Raw genomic sequence first — 21,705 nt, forward strand, 5'->3', positions numbered from 1 at the left:
TTTCCCCCTCATAAACCCAGACCAATAGGACCACCCACCCACAACACCAAATCCTACAGCCTTCCTTTATTTCACAGCAAGCACGTTTGATCTGTAGTAAAGAAGTTGCCTTATCAAGGACAGAGTTTGCCAGTCCAAGCAACTTTCAGCTAAACCAGGGAATTCTCAAGCAGTGAGGACCTTCTTAGTATCTTCCAGGTGTCAAAAGCTAACTCTAGACAACATACTACAAAGAGAGGATTGGCACAGGACAGGAGGTAAAGTGGGAAAGACCCCTGGTCTAGACAAGAGAAAAAATGCTGGTGACTCAAAGAAACGGCCCAGAAGTCACCCTCCATTAAGTACCCGCCTCAACTAAGGCATCTTCCAATTTCTGCCCTGGCTGGCCCTCACTGTTCAGTCTTTTTCTTCACTTTTTCCATACTTCACATACTGGTGGTGTTACTTCTTTAAAATTCAAAGTCTTAGGATCCCAAATATTCTGCCTTTTGTTTCACTATTAGTGAACATACTTGCTTTTTTTATATAAAAGCAAATCTCAAGCTCAAAGTTCCTTCCTATAGATATAATTATTTTCCCTTCTCAATTACAACAGGCTATTGTTTCCCCTAGCTGGTTTTACAGGATAAAATTGGAATATAATTGAGAGCATTAGTCACAAATCAAAATTTATTTCCATCAAGTTTCATACTATCTAAACATGTCTAGTTTTTCTCTCTCTCTCTTTTCTCTCTCTGCTTTTAAGTTTTCGTTTTGTCCAAATGAAGCAGTTGGTGGCTCAGAAGCTGTTTCATGCTCAATATAAAGTTTACCTCTGTCTAAGTCTTTACTTTTCTGGCCTTGGTACTGGATTCACAGTTTCCGTAGAAAGAAAGCTATCCAACTACTTTTGGAAGAACAATGCCTTTTGGTAATCTACCAGAATGATTCCATGTTAAAGTTATTACAGCTTTTCAGATATCCAACTCCTTACACATGATAGAGTGGAAAATTAAATAGAAATGTCCCTAGCTTGCCAAAGGCACTCTGTGCACCGTTATAATCATGAAAATAAGATGCCCATTTTAACTTTTGTTGTTTTTGTTTAGCTGCTCAGTCATGTTCAACTCTTCTGCGACTTAATAAACTGTAGCTCGACAGGCTCCTCTGTGCCTGGGATTTCCCAGGCAAGAATACTGGAGTGCGTTGCCATTTCCTTCTCCCTGGGATCTTCCTGACCCAGGGATTGAACCTGCATTTCCTGCATTGTAGGCAAATTCTTTACCACTGAGCCACTTAGGAAGCCACTCATTGAACACATATTGCCAACCGATTCAGTAGTTCTAAAATCTCTTTTGACTTTTCAGTCATCGTCTATCATTTTAGAGCAACACCCATTGTTTACAAAGATTGAAGCTTGAGACTTGTTAGGTTAAAATAAGTAATTTCTGGAATCTAAACAAGAAAATTTTCCAGGGCAACAGAAACAACATAAAATCACTTCTCAGTAATTTCCTTCTTCACCCTGTCAGTGATATTCTGTATAACATCTTCTTCCTTTGTACTATTAATTGAATAACTAGAGATGGGGAATTTTCTCAAGTAATAAAAATAAGAGAACTACAGCCTGGGGAAGTGGGGAAGGGCAGGGGATGTAACTGTCCCTGAAAGCACCGCATTTGGCCAAGTAAACCATCAGTAGTGCTTATTGAATCTAGCACAATGACAAGAAGGTAGAAAAGAACAACATGAGACATTGAATTGAAAAATTAAGAAATAACCACTGCTGAAAAGAACCTAATTGAACATAAGCATGCTCCCTTTCTGTTCTGGTTTCAAAAGTCTTTGAGCAGAAATAGGGTCCTAATCCTTTATAGATGATGCTGAGTCCCCATCCCTCAGATCAGTCTGCAATCTCTTCTGGCCAGCAATGGGAGCTGGATGCAAGGCAGAGATAGAATGGCCAATGAGAGGTAATAATGTAGTTAGTGGTAGGATAATGGGACAAAATAGGATGCAGAGAAACTTAGGAGAAGACAAAGGCCTTTGGTTTCCAATTAAAAGATACTCTAGAATCCATGGTCCATTTGGATAAAAATACCCAGTTACTTCACGGCAAATAGATGGGGAAACAGTGAAAACAGTGGCTGACTTTATTTTTCTGGGCTCCAAAATCACTGCAGATGGTGACTGCAGCCATGAAATTAACAGATGCTTACTCCTTGGAAGGAAAGTTATGACCAACCTAGACAGCATGTTAAAAAGCAGAGACATTACTTTGTCAAAAAGGGTCCATCTAGTTAAGGCTATGGTTTTTCCAGTAGTCATGTATGGATGTCAGAGTTGGACTATAAAGAAAGCTGAGCCCTGAAGAATTGATGCTTTTGAACTGTGGTATTGAAGACTCTTGAGAGTCCCTCGGACTGCAAAGAGATCCAACCAGTCCATCCTAGGGGAGATCAGTCTTGGGTGTTCACTGGAAGGACTGATGTTGAACCTGAAACTCCAATATTTTGGCCACCTGATGTGAAGAGCTGACTCATTGGAAAACACCTTGACATGGGGAAAGATTGAAGGCAGGAGGAGAAGGGGACAACAGAGGATGAGATGGTTGGATGGCATCACCCACTCAATGGACATGAGTTTGGGTAAACTCCGGGAGTTGGTGATGGACAGGGAGGCCTGGCGTGCTGTGGTTTATGGGGTCGCAAAGAGTCGGACACGACTGAGTGACTGAACTGACTCATAAATATTTTTTAAAAATGAAATAAACAAAAATTCTGCATTTTCCACCATTCCTTGATCCCAGACCTAGAGAAGAATAAGTAAGGTCTCCAAATAAGGGCTGAGACTGGGTAGATGAGTGGACACTTAGAGCTCAAGTCTTTCCTTCAGACTCCGGAGAGTTGTAGCCATCCCTGACATATCCTTTGAGTCCTTAGAACAATAAAAACAATAACAAAAATAAAATAGGGAGGGAGGGGATATATGTATACTTATAGCTGATTCCAATAAGTCAATTCTTCGCATGAGGTGGCCAAAGTATTGGAGTTTCAGCCTCAGCATCAGTCCTTCCAATGAACACCCAGGACTGGTCTCCTTTAGGATGGACTGGCTGGATCTCCTTGCAGTCCAAGGGACTCTCAAGAGTCTTCTCCAACACCACAGTTCAAAACCATCAATTCTTTGGCACTCAGCTTTCTTCACAGTCCAACTCTCACATCTATACATGACTACTGGAAAAACCATAGCCTTGACTAGATGGACTTTTGTTGGCAAAGTAATATCTCTGCTTTTGAATATGCTATCTAGGTTGGTCATAACTTTCCTTCCAAGGAGTAAGCATCTTTTAATTTCATGGCTGAAATCACCATCTGCAGTGATTTTGGAGCCCAAAAAAATAAAGTCTGAGAAGGGGATGGTAGAGGATGAGATGGCTGAATTACATCACCGACTCAATGTGCATGAGTCTGGGTGAACTCTGGGAGTTGGTGATGGACAGGGAGGCCTGGCGTGCTGCAATTCATGGGGTCACAAAGAGTCGGACACGACTGAGCAACTGAAGTGAACTGAACTGATGATGATTCATACTGTTGTACAGCAGAAACTAATGCAACATAGTAAAGCAATTATATTCCAATTTTTTAAAAATACATAAATAAATAACAACACATGTACTGAGCATATGTTATGTGCCAGGCACTGCGACAACTACTTCACACGTAAATGCCTATTGAATCCTCCCAACTAGAACTAGGACCTCACTTTATAGATAAGAGCACTAAGATTCAGAGAGGCTCAGCAATTTGCCCAAGGTTATGTTTGTACAGCTACTAAGTGATGAAAGCAGGATTCAAACACAAGCTGGGAGATTTCAGATCGCACTTGACCTTTAATGGCCCCTCCCCACTTCCCGAGACGGGTCACTTGGATTATTCCATTTGACCCCCAAAATACATCTACAGAAGCTCCTCCCCAGGGATAACCAAGCATCTGTTAGATTTACAAGTGCTCTGAACATCACAGGGAGGGGTCCTCTGAGGAGGGCCCTGGATGATATGGCTTGAGGCAGAGCTGGTGTTCTAATTACTCAGTCACTAGCCGGATGGTCAGTGGGAAAGCACTCTCATGTAGACCTGCAACACTGTCTCGTGATGAAGACTGGAAGGTCGCTGGGGAGGCCACAGGTTTAGAGCATCTTTTAGGCACTCAAACAGTGCCCCTCGGTGCAGGGGCGCTAACCAGGCTGCAGACCCACCTTAGGACAACGCTCTAGAATCAGGCCTCAGGCTTTACTTAGGCAACAGGGATCTCTGATCCAGGAAACTTCTTTCTGATACTGGGGTCTCCTCCCATATGTTCTCTGTTCCTTAAGACCGTATCCCTGTTGGGAAGACTCTTCGTTGGAAAGAGATTAGGTTCCCACTACCCTTGAGCAAAAGCATTTGCAATCCTGCATACCTGCTAGAATACCTGGAGACCTTGGTGTTTAAAACCAGAGGGCCCTATTACCCCCCTCTGGATGGAAAGAGAAGCATTTTCATTCTCAAGGCAAGTGAAGGGTACTAGGAGACAAGAAATGAAAGAAAGAGGATTCATATTGAAAGCATAACCATTGCTTAGATTACCTCTCCAGTACTCTGACTTTAAACTGATAAGAGCAAGATGAGAACCAAACCTCATCTTCCCATAGTCTGCGGGCATCTCTGTGCTCTCATAGCCCACCTGGCCACCTCCTTCCCAGCATGTACCCCAGGGCACTAGGCCACTAGTGGCCTGTCCGCCACTGTACTGCACAGGAACTGGAGAAAAGTGGATGCTCAGTAAATGTTGTGGAACAAGTGAATGAATGGGCAAGCACGCACATATCACAGAGAAAGAGCAGGAGAATTTCACTTAAATGCCTCACCTGTTGCCTAGAGTCGTCCCTTTCATGCTTGTGCTGCACCTTCCACTGGATTCCACACCTTCCTCACAAATGTGTAGTCATCAATCCATTCATCCATCCATCCACTGAATAAAAGTTTTGAGTTGCACACCACTGTGCTAGGCACGGGGAAACAATGGGCAAGTGAAACACGCGTGCTGAGGTTTCCGTAGCAAGCTTTCCCCCTCTATTTTTCACCGTCAAAAGAGAAAAACAAAAAAAAACAATACAGGAAGCAGCTAAATAATGTATTTAACTATCAGAGGGAACACAAGAGATACACTCAAGACAGAAAGAAATGTCTTTCAAAGGTGATTAGAAAGACATCACACACACACACACACACACACACACACACACAAAAGTCCAAGGAAAGATTAGAGAAAGCAGAGAGGTGTCTGGTAGCCCCTTAGTGGTGAGAAAAACCAAGTTCTCCAACCATTCTTATATGGCTGAGGGGAAAGAAAGGCGACCTGGCTTGCTTGCAGACTCTGAGGAAGTCCAGCTGTTCTCTGGGACAGTAGAATGCCTGCCTCGAGAGCAGAAGTGAGCTTTGCAGACCAATTAATAAAACATGCACAGCTAGAGAATAAACACAAAGCTCGAGAATGCCCTGCTGTGTACTTTGTGGTCAGGGCAGTACTGTTGCTCTTCTAAGAAAGCTATCATCTGAAGCTGCTGACTCGTGTTCCTAAACTCTGTAAAAGCCATCCATGTTGTACTGCTCTTCTAAAAAAAAAGCCATCTGTCCTTCTTGTGGAGGCTTGATTTGAATTTCCTGATAAAATGTTTAATGATACTCAAAGAGATTCTTTATAGAAGACTGGAACCTGAAGAACAATTGCTTTTATGACACTCCACTTTTTTTTTTTTAATAAGCTTTGGCTGATCCATGCATCCGCTGTATACTCCCATCCCTCCAAATCAACCTTCCAAGTTTCAAGCAAAATCGTTCCTTCTAATCCTCTTATCTTAACACTTAACTTAAAAGGAATGAATGCCAACTGGATGGCTCTAAGAGAACTGTTTGTTCCAAAATTCTCATAGTGGGATTCTGATCTGATGAAAAGAACAACAGTGAATGGTGTGTAAGACTGAACACGTGGGATATTTCAGAATGTTCTTCTGGTGTCTAGGTGTAGTGTTAACGTGGTGTGGATCGTGATCCTTAAGTCTTAAGTAAGCCACCTGTCCATGAAAGAGGTCCCTGAAAACTCCTCCCAGAGAAAAGAAATAGTGGATACTTTGACTGTTAAATGGTTGATTAACCCTGGATATTCACTGAAGGATGGATGCTGAAGCTGAAGCTCCAATACTTTGGCGAGCTGATTCATTGAAAAAGACCCTGATGCTGGGAAAGACTGAAGGCAAAAGGAGAAGAGGGAAGCAGAGGATGAGATGATTAGATCGCATCACCAATTCAATAGGCATGAGTTTGAATAACCTCCAGGAGATAGTGAAGGACAGAAGAGCCTAGAGTGCTACAGTCCATGGGGTCACAGAGTCAGACATGACTTAATGACTGAACAACAAAAAACTTTTTCTGTATTAATTAAGACCCATGTGAAAAATAACTGATAATAATAACTAGCATGTGCCTGTGTGTGTGTTAGTTGCTCAGTCATGTCTGACTCTGTGACTCCATGGACTGTAGCCCATCAGGCTCCTCTGTCCATGGGATTTTCTGGGCCAGAATACTGGATTGGGTTGCCATTACCTTCTCCAGGAGATCTTCCTGACCCAGGGATCAAATCCATGTCTCCTGTGTCTCCTGCATTGCAGGCAGATTCTTTAACCCCATAGTGGACTTTGTGCCTATAGTAAGAAGCTAAATGAATTGAATTTTTCTCCTTCTCCTTTCTTAATAGCTAGATTATTTAGTGTAGGTCACAAAATCTCCATGGGAAATTAAACTACATTAGGTTCCCTTGGAACACATTTGCAAAGCATCCAAGGATTTAAAAATTGGGAAATTCAACCTAAAATCCCAACCCCAAAATTGGGAAATTCAACCTAGATTTCTGACTTAGATTTAAAAATCTAAAACCCTAGGCCAAGCATTCCCACAGGGGATCCTAATCAGCAAAGGACACATATTCCTAAGTTGACTATCATCCCCATCACTCCCTGTGGTCTCCACCTGCAACACTTTTCTCGATCATGAGAATTTCCTGGTCTCTATAGTCATTTGAATTAAACCTCTTAGTCTATGGAGCTAAACTCCATTCCAGTGTTGACATTTTAAAACTCTACTGGGTATTTAAAAACATAATATGTATGACTTAGCAGAAGACACACAAATATTCACTAGTAACCCAGAAATGTAGTGGAGAAACAGGCCAGTATTATAAAAAAGTATAGAAAGGCATTTGTTAAGCAGAGTTTGCCTAACAACTTAGTAACTCAGCCTAGAATTGCCCAAGATACATTTGTTCAACTTTAATGATAATGTTTGCCTTAAGATTTTCCTTTTAAAAAAATTTTCAGAGTTGGGGAGAATGTTTTATTTGACTACTACTCTGTTATAAAACTTAACATTCCTGAAATAAAACTGAATATATAGAAGGCACAGTGAAAGCTAAAGATTTATATTATGTGACTCTTTAACTAGTATGAACTGGAGACAACCGGCTCTAGCTCAATGGCTTTAAAATAAATACATTGGATGTAGAATGAGAGAAATGGGGCAAGTTAAGAGAATACAGTGTTCAGAGTCACAGGCAAAGTATGTCTGAGTCTCCAAAGACATTTAACCCACACCAAAAACCACACCAAAACCCAAACTAATTCTAATTTGAGAGGGTAGTGCTTCCCCTACCCATTCCTCTCTTTCACCTTATTTTCTGTATATTAAGTTTCTGTTCCAACCTTTATTTAGAAATGTAGCAATCAACATACATTAGTATATAGTATAGATACCATATAGTGTGTGTGTGCGTGTGTATATATATACTAGGGCTTCCCTGATAGCTCTGTTGGTAAAGAGTCTGCCTGCAATGCAGGAGACCCCAGTTCAAGTCTGGGTCAAGAAGATCCGCTAGAGAAGGGATAGGCTACCCACTCGAGTATTCTTGGGCTTCCCTTGTGGCTCAGCTGGTAAAGAACCCGCCTGCAATGCAGGAAACCTGGGTTTGATCCCTGGATTGGGAAGATCCCCTGGAGAAGGGAAAGGCTACCCACTCCAGTATTCTGGCGTGGAGAATTCCATGGACTGTATAGTCCACGGGGTTGCAAAGAGTAGGACATGACTGAGCAACTTTCGCTTTCACTTTCACATATGCATATGATTTAAAAATATATCTTTTTCTTATGCTACTGTGGCAAGCTCTGTAATCTAGCTATCCAATATTCATTCTCCCCACTCCTCCTTGCTAAAAGTACCTCTGTTTTGTTTGGTATACCTTCCCCAGAAAAGATGACTTTTAATCAAAAGTATTTAAGTTTCCAGCTTCCCTTGCACACAGGGGTGACCATGTCATGACTAGCAAGTTATGCAGGGAAGTCTGCTGGGGACCTTCTGGGAAACGTTTTATTTTTTCACTTAGGGAAGATGTGGTTGGCACTGCATTTCTAATTCTTCTATTTCTAGGCATCCACAGTTGCCGATCAAACCACCTCAAACATAGTGATAGAAAACAACCATCACTTTATTATGCTCAAAATTAATTCTGTGGGTCAGGAATTTATACAGAACATGGTGTGGATGGCTTATCTTTCCTCCATGAAGTCAGGGTCTTTATCTGGGGATATTTCGAAGGGCCAGGGGCTGGAATCATCTGGAGGCTTCTTCACTTCTTCTCTGCCACCTGGGCTGGGGTGACTCAAAGGCTGGGCTCAGTTGGTACTGAGCCATTGACCATTGACCATTATAGGTCAATCGAAGCACCTATAATGGACTTTCTGTATAGCTTGGGCCTCTCACAGCATGGAATTTGAATTTGGAAAAGGAGAATTCCAAGAATGTCAAAAGGAACATCCAGATAGTAAGTGTTCCATGAGAACGAGGCAGAAGCTACATGACATTGAAGATATACCCTCAAAAGTTACATAATGCCACTTCTACCATACTCTACTGGTTGAAGCAGTCACAAACCCCCTCGAGGTTGGGGGGCGGGGAGCATGGAACCCCTGCTTGAATGGGAGACGCATCAAAAGACTTGAGGCTACATTTTAAAACCATTATACTTGTCAATTTTCTCTTTTGAATAGAGGACTTCGTGCCTGGGACTGAAGCAGCTATCTTGCAATCCTGAAGGAAAAGCCAAGAAAATCAGAGACACACACCCTTTGGAAATGTTGCGCTAACAATCCAATCGGAAAACTGTCACCTCCAGCCTTTTGATAATGTAAGAAAAATTAACTCCTATTTGTTTAAGCCATTTTTAGATTTTTGTTACTTGCAGGCAAAAACCCTTCTAATCAATACACTACCTCTCCCAGAGATAGACTCAGAATGGTATTAATAGATGTGGATTTAGAGCAAGCATGGGTATAGAGTTAAGAAAGCTATATGGAGGTGTTTTGGTCTTTGATTATTATTTTCAAGTTTTCATCTGTTCTGGCTAAGCCTCAGAGTAAAGCATATTTTAATTAGTTGACATAAATTTTGTATATAAAACCGACATGAAAAATGCTTTATCCTTAAAAATTGGGGGAGCACTTAATGACTGCAAAGCATTGTACAGTCTTTATCCCCACAATTTGAATAGGTGGTTTACACTGTTATTCCCAGTCAGGGTCAACCCTCCACAGTGTCGGAAATGGAGATGTTAATCTCTTCCAGAAATTATACCCACAGAAAACAAAGCCTGTTAGAGAGGCAGCAGGGATTGTGAAAGAACGAAGAAAAGTCAAGCATCCTTCCAAACGGAAACTCGAGAAAAGGCATCTTTTCCCTACAGTGGGACCCATCTCTGCTCCGTTGTCTAGATAAGGAAACAGGAATAGAGAGTCCCCTACACACCCAGTCCCTCTAAGAATTATGTCCTGAGCTCACCAATCTGAGTTTGCAGTAGCCTCTTCTTAACTTCGGGGTTGAGAACCTTGCTTCTGACAATGCACGCTCATTTCATGTGGAAATGAAGTTCAGGAAAGTAAATGAGTTTATCTTTCAGACAGCAGCTGTCCCAAGATCAGGCTCCCAGCACTAGATTCTAAGCCTAGGTAGACTCACATCAACAGTTGCTCTAGAGGTTAATGAAGCTCTAATATATGCCATCTGCCTTTGAGACACACCGAAGGCTTTGAGCTTGGTGGTCACAACAATAGAAAATGCAGGAACTCTCCTCAGAGAGGCTTCTGCTTCCCATCAGATCCTGAAATTCATGATCCCCACAGACATGTCAGTGTGTGCTCAGACCTCACACCACACCATCCTCCTGGGGGAAGTTTCCCACATTGAATCAGTGAAAGCGCCGCTTGCAGGTCGTGCCACATCCACAGAGAGGCTCAGCTTTGAGCACATGGACTCTGTCCCAGCAGCCCTCCTTCCCAGCATGCAGCAGGACTGGAAGCTGGCATGTGAGAGACCTCCGGAACGGAGAAAGCCCTCCTTCCCAGACTCCACAACAAACTACAGCATCCCTTATCAGCCCAAAGGCTAGAGCTGGGATCTTGTATCCCATGGGCTCACTGCAGGCCCTAAAAGACCTTCAAAATTCCTCGGCTCAGGCTCCTAAACCCCCCCTTCCAACCAACAATTCTGTGTAATTCTTTGGACTCTGTAAACCCTAGGGCTGGTGTCCTGGGCATTCTAACAAAATAGTATGACCCTAATATAAGGCAGAGTCTTGATTTTTGAAAATAAATAGGGAAGCACAATTGCAGTGTTTCCAAAGCTTCCAATTTTCTCAAATTTTCCATTTGTATGGTATGCGTTAAGCCCATCCTTAGTGACCCCAGCTAGTCATTATCATTACTAACAACAAAATATAGCAGATGTTTATTTGGATAATGAAGCTGACTCAGTAGTCTAGAGGGAACACTCTTACAGAGGAAGGAGAAGCAATCAGCACTGTGCATGTGATCAGCATTTGGCCCTGAATGGGGCAGAACTGAGATTCACTGGGGGAATTGTACATGCCCCCATTCTAAGGTGATGCTGAGTGTGTGTGTCTGTGTGTGTTCACTTATGTGCATAGGTAAACACTTGTCATCTGTTCCCTTAAAAGAAATGGACTCTCTTATCTTGTGAGGCATTCTGTTTTGCTGCTTTTCTAATAACACATAAACCTTTCTTATTCTGAGAAAGTCAAGGCATCTTACAGACGTTATTTCAGCAGCCCATGTAAGAGCCTAGCAAAGTTCGCATGCTGCTGCTACTGCTGCCGCTGCTAAGTCGCTTCAGTCGTGTCCAACTCTGTGAGACCCCATAGACGGCAGCCCACCAGGCTCCCCCGTCCCTGGGATTCTCCAGGCAAGAACACTGGAGTGGGTTGCCATTTCCTTCTCTAATGCGTGAAAGTGAAGTCCCTCAGTCGTGTCCACTCTTAGCGACCCCATGGACTGTAGCCCACTAGGCTCCTCCATCCATGGGATTTTCCAGGCAAGAGCACTGGAGTGGAGTATTATTAATTCCAGAATCAGTGTCCCGTTGCAGGCCCCCAAAGAGTTCTTGAATGATAACCAAAGCAGCCTCACTACTTCAAAGTTCATGCTTAGACTTGAAGGTGAAAGTTCAAGGAAGGTGGTTTTCTTCCTTTCTAATTCCTGCCATCTGGTCTGAATTTGACTCCAGAGAGAAGCAGGCAGGCAGGTGACAGCTTAGAGCATGGCTGGTCTTTACAAATGCCACCCAACCCTCTTCTGCATAATTGGTACCTTAATTTGCATATATATGCATAAATTATACATCCATCAGAATCTTTTCTGTGCCCATTTAGGATTAAAATAAATTTTCTATTTTTACGGTGTCAATTCTAGGTGACTTTTTCATTTTATAAAGTTGTGTTGCCTATGCCCTCTCTCAGATTTTTATCAGACATCTCTCTAGTAGGGCTCCCCCACAGCAACTGCTCTGTCCATGGCAAAGTCATTCATTCAATAAATATGTGTTGCATACATGAATGAAGCCAAGATCTTGGCTCTTGACCCTAGTTGTTGGTCCTGAGTCAACATCTGAAGGCTTTCTTGGGCTGGAGGGCATCTGAAAGCTTCGCAAGATGTGAGGAGCACAACAAATGTGGGGACTGCTCACCAAGTGGCCACAGGGAAGACGGCAACTGCGGTGACCCCACAGCACATCTGACGTCCCTGAGCCAGAGGAAGGGAGCATGGTGTGAGGCTTCTCATGCAATTCCTTTCCATGTGCTGGAGCACTTTGAGCTCATTGTCTGTGTGTCTGTCTCCTCCTTTAGGGCCGAGATGGAAGAGTTTGGGAGTGATAAGTGGGATCAAGACAAGGTTGGAATTTGCCCACTGAGAGACAGGCTCCTCCTCCAGTTTTCAGGGGGTCTTGCTGGCAGTCGCTCATGTTGACACTCTGCTCTTTTCTCTGATAACACTGCTTTCTCCTCAGCTTTCTGAAGGCTTCTAGAGAAAAGCAAATCTCCTCAGGCCCACTCTCCCACATGAAAATGAGACTTTGCGCGGTTAGGGAGCTCTTTCTTTCTCCTACGCCTTTGTTGGACATTCTAGAAGATCCTGGCATGGAGCTCACACAGCCCTCTGCTTCCCTAACCTGAACATATATCAGCACCTTTTGGAGAAGCTCTGCCCTCAGAGAGTTAGATTAAATAGGTCTGGAGTGCATTCCAAGAATCCAAACATAGATGTTTCAAAGCACCTCAAGGTGATATTGAAAGGCAGTAGAGCTGAGAACCCCTAACTCAGTCAGTTTGCCCAGGAAGGAAATTTGGTTCAGAGAGATGTGATCTATGGAAAGCCATGCCCTGGAACCAGAACTCTTTCTTGTTTCAAAAGAGGTTCCTGGGTTGCAGTTAAGAGAAATGTGTGTCTGTCTTTAAGGTGATGACATATGGGGTAAAGTGGAGAATGAAGTCTTTCTGAGGTCAAAAGCATGGTCTACTGAGCTTCTACAGAATCTGAAACTGAAGGAGGAAACAGACAGAACAGGCTCCACCTTGAAAGCAGGACTCCATCTTGGGCCGGACTGTGGACTTTGAGCTATATGCCCAGTATCTATGGAAACGACATACCAACTGGAAAACCAAGCCCCCCGGATGGAAGAACCCCAGGGCTCATACCTAGACTCTCTATTGCCTAAAAGAATACACTAATTATCTGTGTAACCAAATAGAATCATAAATTTTATTGTGCTTATTGGGGTATGACCACAGGCCTATTGATAATTGTCCACTGTTAACTACCTAGGCTTAAGGCATATGAATCACAGGTTAACTTTGATTGTATCTTTTTCTTCCTTTGTTCAGACTTGTTTCAGGGAATTTGGGGAGGTGGGTTTGGGCACATACACTTAGGGTATATAGGGTTTTCACAAAAACTGGTCAGGGTCCTTGGCTAAGAGGAGACTCTGCCTTGGGCCCGCCGGTGTAATAAACTGCACTCCACTATCTGCATTGTCCTTCTGAGTGAGTTTGTTTCCCGGAACATGTGGCTACAACAAAACTAGGCGCTACCAGCAAAGCCTGTTAAAGAAATGAATCCGCTTTGTGACGCAACACCCTGTTCACGAGCCATAACCCAGGGCTCCAACCAGATCTTAGCTTCTCAGCTCAGGTTTCTGGTAGTGTCCGGAGGTAGTATAGGGGAATAAGAAATGAACACTCCTTAATATTAATCTTTCAAGACTTCAAAGGGTTCTTTAGTCACTTGGCCAGAAGTCACGGGCCCTGAGTCCAAAAGTCATTGGGATCGGAATTTGGCCAAATAGCAGTTTGAACAGCAGTATGACCTCCTTGAGGCATCTTCTGGGGTCCCTGGGTCATTTTGCAGCCAAAGAATATTAGAGCTTTCATCTAAGACCCTTGGAAATTCTCTCAAAGCTCAAGACATTTTTAGAATACAAGACTGCAATGGTCAAGTGAGTCTTCCTGGTTCTCCCTAACTTTGTTTTCCTGAGACTGAAAGCTACCAGAAATATAGTTCCAAAGTCTATGCTACTAAAAAAGTGCATTTTATCTAAAGGCAATTGGGGCATCATGACTGCACCATGCCTGGGCAAATGATGCCCCCGCCTAGACAAATGTGCGGGCTGTATTTACACTGCATGGCTTCCTTTACATTATGCAACATCTGGGTTTTATGTGCTTCCCAACCTAACTCCCACAAAACTACAATTGAGCACCCATTGTACACACAATGCTTTGAATGTGTTGTATCATCTCATCCACACAGACATCTCTTAAGGTAGGTGTCACCATCCTTTACAGATGATGAACCACCCCTGCCCCCTGCCCCCAGATCACTCCCAAAGCAGCAGTGCCAGGATTTAAACTCATATCTGTCCAACTTCAAAGGATCTGACCTTCCCTAATTATGCAATCTCTGCCCAAAAAGGAAAAAAGCTGGGCAACTCTCCTCTGCTCTAGAATAACTGACCTAGCCTTGTGTTTGAAAATATAAGCTGATATTTTTTAAGTCCTTATGATAACAATTCCATTTTGAGCCAACTTGACCACACCATTCTCTATCTCTTTCCATGCTCTCATCTATCTATCTCTGTCTCTCTCTCTTTCCAGCTTTCTATGTCCATACCTTTTCCTTCAGCCTGCTCTTTCCCATTCTAAAATAGCTAGCCTTACTTTACTTCTTTTCCCTTAAAAAAGTGCATTTCCACACCTCAAACTGTTTCTAAGCTAAAAACACAATTTACTTTCCTTGCATACAGGGTTGCAAGAAAAATTTGCAAATACTATTTGTTAATATTACCATTTCTAATGGAGCTTCCCTGGTGGCTAGACAGTAAAGAATCCACCTGCAACACAGAAGATCCAGGAAATACATGTTCAATCCCTGGGTCAGGAAGATCCGCTAGAAAAGGAAATGGCAACCCACTCCAGTATTTTTGTGTGGAAAATCCCATGGACAGAGGAGCCTGGCAGACTACAGTCTATGGGGTCGAAAAGAGCCAGATACATCTAATTAGTTTTAATTACTTTAAAATTCTTAACCCTTAAAAACTTCAATTCCTTTTGAAAATTAAGAAGTAAACTGTTTAAAGAAGCAAACTGTTATGACAACGTTCTTAGATTTGCAAATTTGTGAATACATTTCATAACCTTTAGAAACATATACTCTCTCATGGTTCAATTTTTCTTTTTTGGTAATAAGCTAAAAGAGAATAAACCTCTGTTTAAAAACTAATGTTTCTGTATTTTATTTTATTTGGAAATAATCTAGATATTAAATAAATTTCCATTATTTACTCTTACTTTCAAAGAAAGAAAATACAAGCTGAGCCTCAAATCATAACAGATCCCCCAGAAATAGGGGAAAGGCAGAGTGTATTTCCCGAATTCCCAAGAACTTTGAGGGCTGCCCTGGGACCACAGGCAGCTTTTGCCAGGCAGCTTAAAGATGCACATTTCCAGGAAGAGAGTTCCTTAGTTAAAACCTGCTGTTTTGAATTTCCACAGCTAGGGCTTTGCCTAACTTCCTACAGCAGATGGGTTTCAAGAATTCATCTTGTAGTGGCTTTTGCCATACATTGACATGAATCAGCCATGGGTGTACATGCGTTCCCCATCCTGAACCCCCCTCCCACCGCCCTCCCCATCCCATCCCTCTGGGTTGTCCCAGTGCACCGGCTTTGAGTGCCCTGTTTCATGTACCAAACTTGGACTGGTGATCTATTTCACATATGGTAATATACATGTTTCAATGCTACACAATACTGTAAATAATTAGCCTCCAAGTAAAATAAATAAATTAATAATTTAAAAAAAAAGAATTCATCTTACAAGGCCTGGAAGCTAGGAGCAGACTTGCCTGCTTAAGATGGCTCAGACCGGTTTTGTTTGTTTGGTTTTGAGTCTTTTTTGGTTGTTTTTCTGATTCTGAGGGATGCAAAGCCACAGTGAAACATTTAGTTGTCTTCCAAATAACGTTCTTGCTACAGATTTAAAACATTTGCACGGTAATCATATGTCTTCAGTGTCAGAGAGGGAGTCATTGAACTTCTCATGGAGATATTTCTACACTTATTACCAGTCCACATGCCAACAGGGGCCAGGAATGATTTGTTTTCTCCTGATTTTCTTCCAAACAATTCAAAATTTTATATACCAGCAGAGAGCTTTGAATGGGGTAAGACATCCTCCACGATTGTTTTGAATGAATAAGAGAATGCAAGTCGGGTTGTTCTAAAGTTGAGAACATAAGACCCTCTGGGTAATGGACACTGACCTATGTCAACTGAAAAAAGTGCATGACCTAAAGGCTGAGGCTTATGATTTATTCAGTGAAGTTGCTGAGGACTTAAACCCAGAAGATAGCCTTTCAGACAGCTCTGAGGAACTGACTGAAGAGATAAGGGAGAAGCCAGGATACACAGAGGTTTTTGCAACAAAGACCAGGTAGTTAGAACATAAAAAGATTACCATTAATTAAAGAAAAACTGACATCTCAAGTTATGAATTTAGCTCTTTTCTATATTTGGTGGTTTTGGTTGCTAAGTCATGTCCAACTCTTGCAACCCCATGGACTATAGCCTGCCAGGCTCCTCTCTCCATGGAATTCTCCAGGCAAGAATACTGGAGTGGGTTGCCATTTCCTTCTCCAGGGGATCTTCCCAACCCAAGAATTGAACCCAGGTCTCCTGCATTGCAGGCCGATGATTTATTAACCGAGCTATGAGGGAAGCCCATGATGCAAGAGTCTGAGCTCATTAGAATCATTCCTTTAACGTGGACCTTAAACGTTTAGGGCCAATATCCTGCTTTTCTCAGGGTGTACATTCAGTTGCTGTTGTTGTTGTTGTTTAGTCGCTAAGTCCTGTCCAACTCTTTGTGACCCCATGGACTCCAGCACGTCAGGCTCCTCTGTCCTTTACTACCTCACGGAGGTTGCTCAAATTCATGTCCATTGAGTCGATGATGTTATTTAACCATCTTATCCTCAGCTGCCCCCTTCTCCTTTTGTCTTCAATCTTCACCAGCATCAAGGTCTTTTCCAAAGAATCAACTGTTCACATCACGTGGCCAAACTGTTGGAGCTTCAGACCATTGACACATTCAGGGGCAGCTGCAAAGCCTGATGCCTTGATGGCTGCAACATCCTTTGTTAACTGATAGAGCAGATATTTTTCATCCACACCTATCGAAGGCCCTAAAGCTTGTTGCACTCAGCACCTTCCCGGCAGAAACTCAGTAAACCTTCACCACAACCCTATAAAGTAACAGAATACTTATTACAAATGAGAAAGCTCATGCAGAATGGGCGTAAGCAACGTTCCCTGGTTCTCACAGTTGGCAAGAAGCAGGAGCCAATCCATGCAATCATTCCTACTCAGCCCATCACTTGCTTCCACCCCAAGGCCGTGAGTAGCTGATCTCATCAGGAATGAGATTTTGGTTTTCGGCTTGCTATCAATTAACTGCACTGCAGACTCAGCAACAGATTCTCCGAGAAAAGTGCTATCACCCCAGAGCAATATGAGTCCTGGCAACTCTGGGATGATTTCTGAGTAATGAAGACTCTCAGCACTGTGCTGGTTTCACTCGCCCACAACAGTGCCAAGCAGATCAGAGGAGGTGGTGACAGATGTGAAACCCAGGGCTTTCTGTTTTACCCCAAACTCTCCTGAAAGACAGATACGTGCTAATCAGCTCCCAGCCTCTCAAGACTTCCTGTTTCCTTTGGTGCCTCTCACATCTGCTGGATTAAGTTTATGGTTCACTGAAAAACAAAGCTAAAGAATTAAGGGTGAGACCACCACAGTGCTCTTTTTTCTCACTATCTAAGGTAATTCCTAGATAAGGCTCTTCCACAGCCTGTTTACAGGGATCCATGCTAAGAGACTCTCCCTGTGAGTTGGGAGAAGTCTCAAGAGAATAACATAAACCATTAGTTAAAATAAAAAAATTGTGACCAAAATGTCACATTTCCACCAGCAGTCACTAACCTCTGTACTTTTTACCATACCCCATATTCCATTCTTCTCCAGGATAAATGATTCACTTGTTAATGTGCTGCTGCTGCTAAGTCGCTTCAGTCGTGTCCGACTCTGTACAACCCCATAGACGGCAGCCCACCAGGCTCCCCCATCCCTGGGATTCTCCAGGCAAGAACACTGGAGTGGGTTGCCATTTCCTTGTCCAATGCAGGAAAGTGAAGAATGAAAGTGAAGTCGCTCAGTCATCTCTGACTCTTAGCGACCCCATGGACTGCAGCCTACCAGGCTCCTGCCTCCAACGGATTTTCCAGGCAAGAGTACTGGAGTGGGGTGCCATTGCCTTCTCCATGTTAATGTGCACTGAAACCCAAACTGAGGTGAAATGAGATGATTTAGCACCTTCTTTCCTTATGTTTATAAGAGCTACTTTTATTATTAAATTCAAACATTTAATTACAAGCAAGACATTAAAAAATTACAATGAAGAGATATGAAACAGTTCTTGGTGAAATTTCTTTTGGGACCCATAATCCTTCATCTTTTGAAATGTATTCTTTGTTGTACTATTTCTGGTCTTTTTGAGCCAAATTAGGCATTTATTTTAGACGAAAACTCTTCTCAGTTATGTTAGTAGGAATCAGTACATAAAATAGAAAACTATATTGAATATCAATATCAGCACTGGAATTTATAAAATGTGAAAAAGAAAACATGTCTATATGGCAGAAGGTGAAGGTTCTATCCTTGGGTCAGGAAGATCCCCTGGAGAAGGAAATAGCAACTCACTCCAGTGTTCTTGGCTGGGAAATTCTACACACAGAGAAACCTGATGGGCTATAGTCCATAGGGTCACAAAAGAGTTGGACATGACTTAGGGACAAAAAAACAAGCAACAAAATGGCTGGTATTATACTTTTTTTTCCCTTCTAATTTTATGGAGATAATTGACATATAGCACTGTGTAAGTTAAAGATACACAACATAACGATTTGACTTAGGTATTATAGTATATGTTACAGCCTTTTTGCTCATTTCCATGGCATTATGAGGGGCTTCCCAGGTGACTCAGTGGTAAAGAACCTGCCTTCCAATGCAGGAGACACAGAAAACATGGGCTTGATCCCTGGGTCAGGAAGATCCCCTGAAGTAGGAAATGGCAACTCACTCCAGCATTTCCATTTGCCTGGAAACTCATTTCCAGTTGCCTGGAAAATTCCATGGACAACTGAGCCACTCAGCAGAGCAGGACACGGCCTGGCACTATTACAGCCCCAGGTGAGCTATATAAGGTCAAAAACACCCCCTTCCCAATACATAGGAGGAATCAATGATGGAAAACTCAAAGAATGAGGAAGAAGGTGGTCTTCTCCACCTCCCCACTTTCCCTTTGATTATAAAAATCTAGCCCACTAAGTTCTTGGGGCAGTACTCCCTTGCCTGCTCCCTTGGTCTCTCACAAGAGTCCTATACAAATAAACTCTCTCCTTACCTCTCTGCCTCTTCCTGAATTCTTCCTGTGCTGAGACAGAAGAACCCGTGCTCTCCTAAGTCCCAAAACTCATTCTGTGGTTTTGTTTTTACCTTTATCCACTTCCCCCTTTCACCACCTCTTATCTCTGGAAACCACAAATCTGATCTCTTTATCTACGAGTTTGTCTGTTTATTTGTTTTTGAAGCATAATTGTCATAAAACACTGATAGAGAACATAGTGATTCAATATTTCTATACATTTCAAAATAATCACTATGCTAAATCTAGTTACCTATGTTACCATACAAAGGTATCAGCTTATTATTCACGACATTCCTTTTGTAATTGAAAGTTTTACCTCTTGATCTCCCTCACTTATTTCTCTCATCCTCCTCTCTGGTGACCACCTGTTTGTTCTCTGTATCTTTGTTTCTATTTTGTTATATCTGTACATTTGTTTTGTTTTTTAGATTCCACATATAAATGAAATCATGTGGTATCTGTCTTTCTCTGTCTGACATTTCATTTGTATAATACCCTGTAATTTCATCCATGTAGTAACAAATGGCAAAATTTCATTATATTTTATGCTGAGCAGTATTCCATTGTGTATATATCCCACATCTTCTCTATCCATTCATCTATTGATAGGCACTTAAGTTCCTTTTACAGCTTTCCTATTGTAAATAGTGCTGCAGGAGTACATACATCTTTTTCTTTCCTTTTTTATTGAAGTATAGTTGATTTACAATATTAATTTCAGGTGTACAATATAGAGATTCATTATTTTATAGGTTACACTTCATTTAAACTTATCACAAAATAATGGCTATATTTCTTGGTGCTGTACAATATATCCTTGTTACTTATTTAATTTATACATAATAGTTTGATTTCTTAATCTCCTACTCCTATCTTGCCCCTCCTCCCTTCTTTCTCCACACTGGTAACCACTAGTTTGTTCTCTATATCTTCATCTGTTTTTGCTTTGTTATATTCATTCATTTTATTTTTTAGATTCCACAAATAAGTGATAACAGAGTATTTGCATTTCTCTGTCTGACATTTCACTGAGCATAATATCCTCATGTAATATTTATTTATCCATGTAATATTTTGTACTTAGTGTTGTCACTTTCTCCATATAAATGCTCAGGAGTAGAATTGCTGGATTATATGATAGTTCAGTTCAGTCGCTCAGTCCTGTCCGACTTTTTGTAACCCCATGAACCGCAGCAGACCAGGCCTCCCTGTCCATCATCAACTCCCGGAGTTTACCCAAACTCATGTCCATTTAGTCGGTGATGCCATCCCACCATCTCATCCTCTGTCGTCCCCTTCTCCTCCTGCCTTCAATCTTTTCTGGCATCAGGGTCTTTTCAAATGAGTCAGTTCTTCCCATCAGGTGGCCAAAGTACTGGAGTTTGAGCTTTAGCAGTCCTTCCAATGAACACCCAGGACTGATCTCCTTTAGAATGGACTGGTTGGATCTCCTTGCAGTCCAAGGGACTCTCAAGAGTCTTCTCCAACACCACAGTTCAAAAGCATCAATTCTTCGGCACTCAGCTTTCTTCATAGTCCAACTCTCACATTCATACAAGACCACTAGAAAAACCATAGCCTTGACTAGATGGACCTTTGTTGGGAAAGTAACGTCTCTGATTTTGAATATGCTATCTAGGTTGGTCATAACTTTCCTTCCAAGGAGTAAGCGTCTTTTAATTTCATGGCTGCAATCACCATCTTCAGTGATTGTGGAGCCCAGAAAAATAAAGTCTGACACTGTTTCCCCATCTATTTGCCATGAAGTGATGGGACCAGATGCCATGATCTTCATTTTCTGAATGTTGAGCTTTAAGCCAACTTTTTCACTCTCCTCTCTCACTTTCATCAAGAGGCTTTTTAGTTCCTCTTCACTTTCTGCCATAAGGGTGGTGTCATCTGCATATCTGAGGTTATTGAGATTTCTCCCAGCAATCTTGATTCCAGCTTGTGCGTCTTCCAGCCCAGCATTTCTCATGATGTATTCTGCATATAAGTTAAATAAGCTGGGAAACAATATACAGCCTTGATGTACTCCTTTTCCTATTTGGAACCAGTCTGTTGTTCCATGGCCTGTTCTAGCTGTTGCTTCCTGACCTGCATACAGGTTTCTCAAGAGGCAGGTCAGGTGGTTGGTATTCCCATCTCTTTCAGAATTTTCCACAGTTTATTGTGATCCACACAGTCAAAGGCTTTGGCATAGTCAATAAAGCAGAAATAGATGTTTTTCTGGAACTCTCTTGCTTTTTCCAT

General features: G+C 42.1%; 1 long non-coding RNA gene across 2 annotated transcripts in view; it reads right to left on the minus strand.

Moving 5' to 3' along the window:
- Positions 1–3,997: 3,997 nt before the first annotated feature.
- The window catches only part of LOC132343293 (uncharacterized), a 35,602-nt gene continuing 17,894 nt past the window's right edge, over positions 3,998–21,705 (minus strand). Inside the window, exon 3 of one of the 2 annotated variants that reach the window (XR_009492032.1) lies at positions 3,998–5,093. This is a non-coding gene — a long non-coding RNA (uncharacterized lncRNA). Of the gene's footprint in view, positions 5,094–15,139; positions 17,213–21,705 lie in introns of those variants that run through there. The other variant, XR_009492033.1, reaches the window with a different exon arrangement.

The sequence above is a fragment of the Bos taurus genome, chromosome 2 (assembly GCF_002263795.3).
Source record: "Bos taurus isolate L1 Dominette 01449 registration number 42190680 breed Hereford chromosome 2, ARS-UCD2.0, whole genome shotgun sequence".
Classification (NCBI taxonomy): domain Eukaryota; kingdom Metazoa; phylum Chordata; class Mammalia; order Artiodactyla; family Bovidae; genus Bos; species Bos taurus.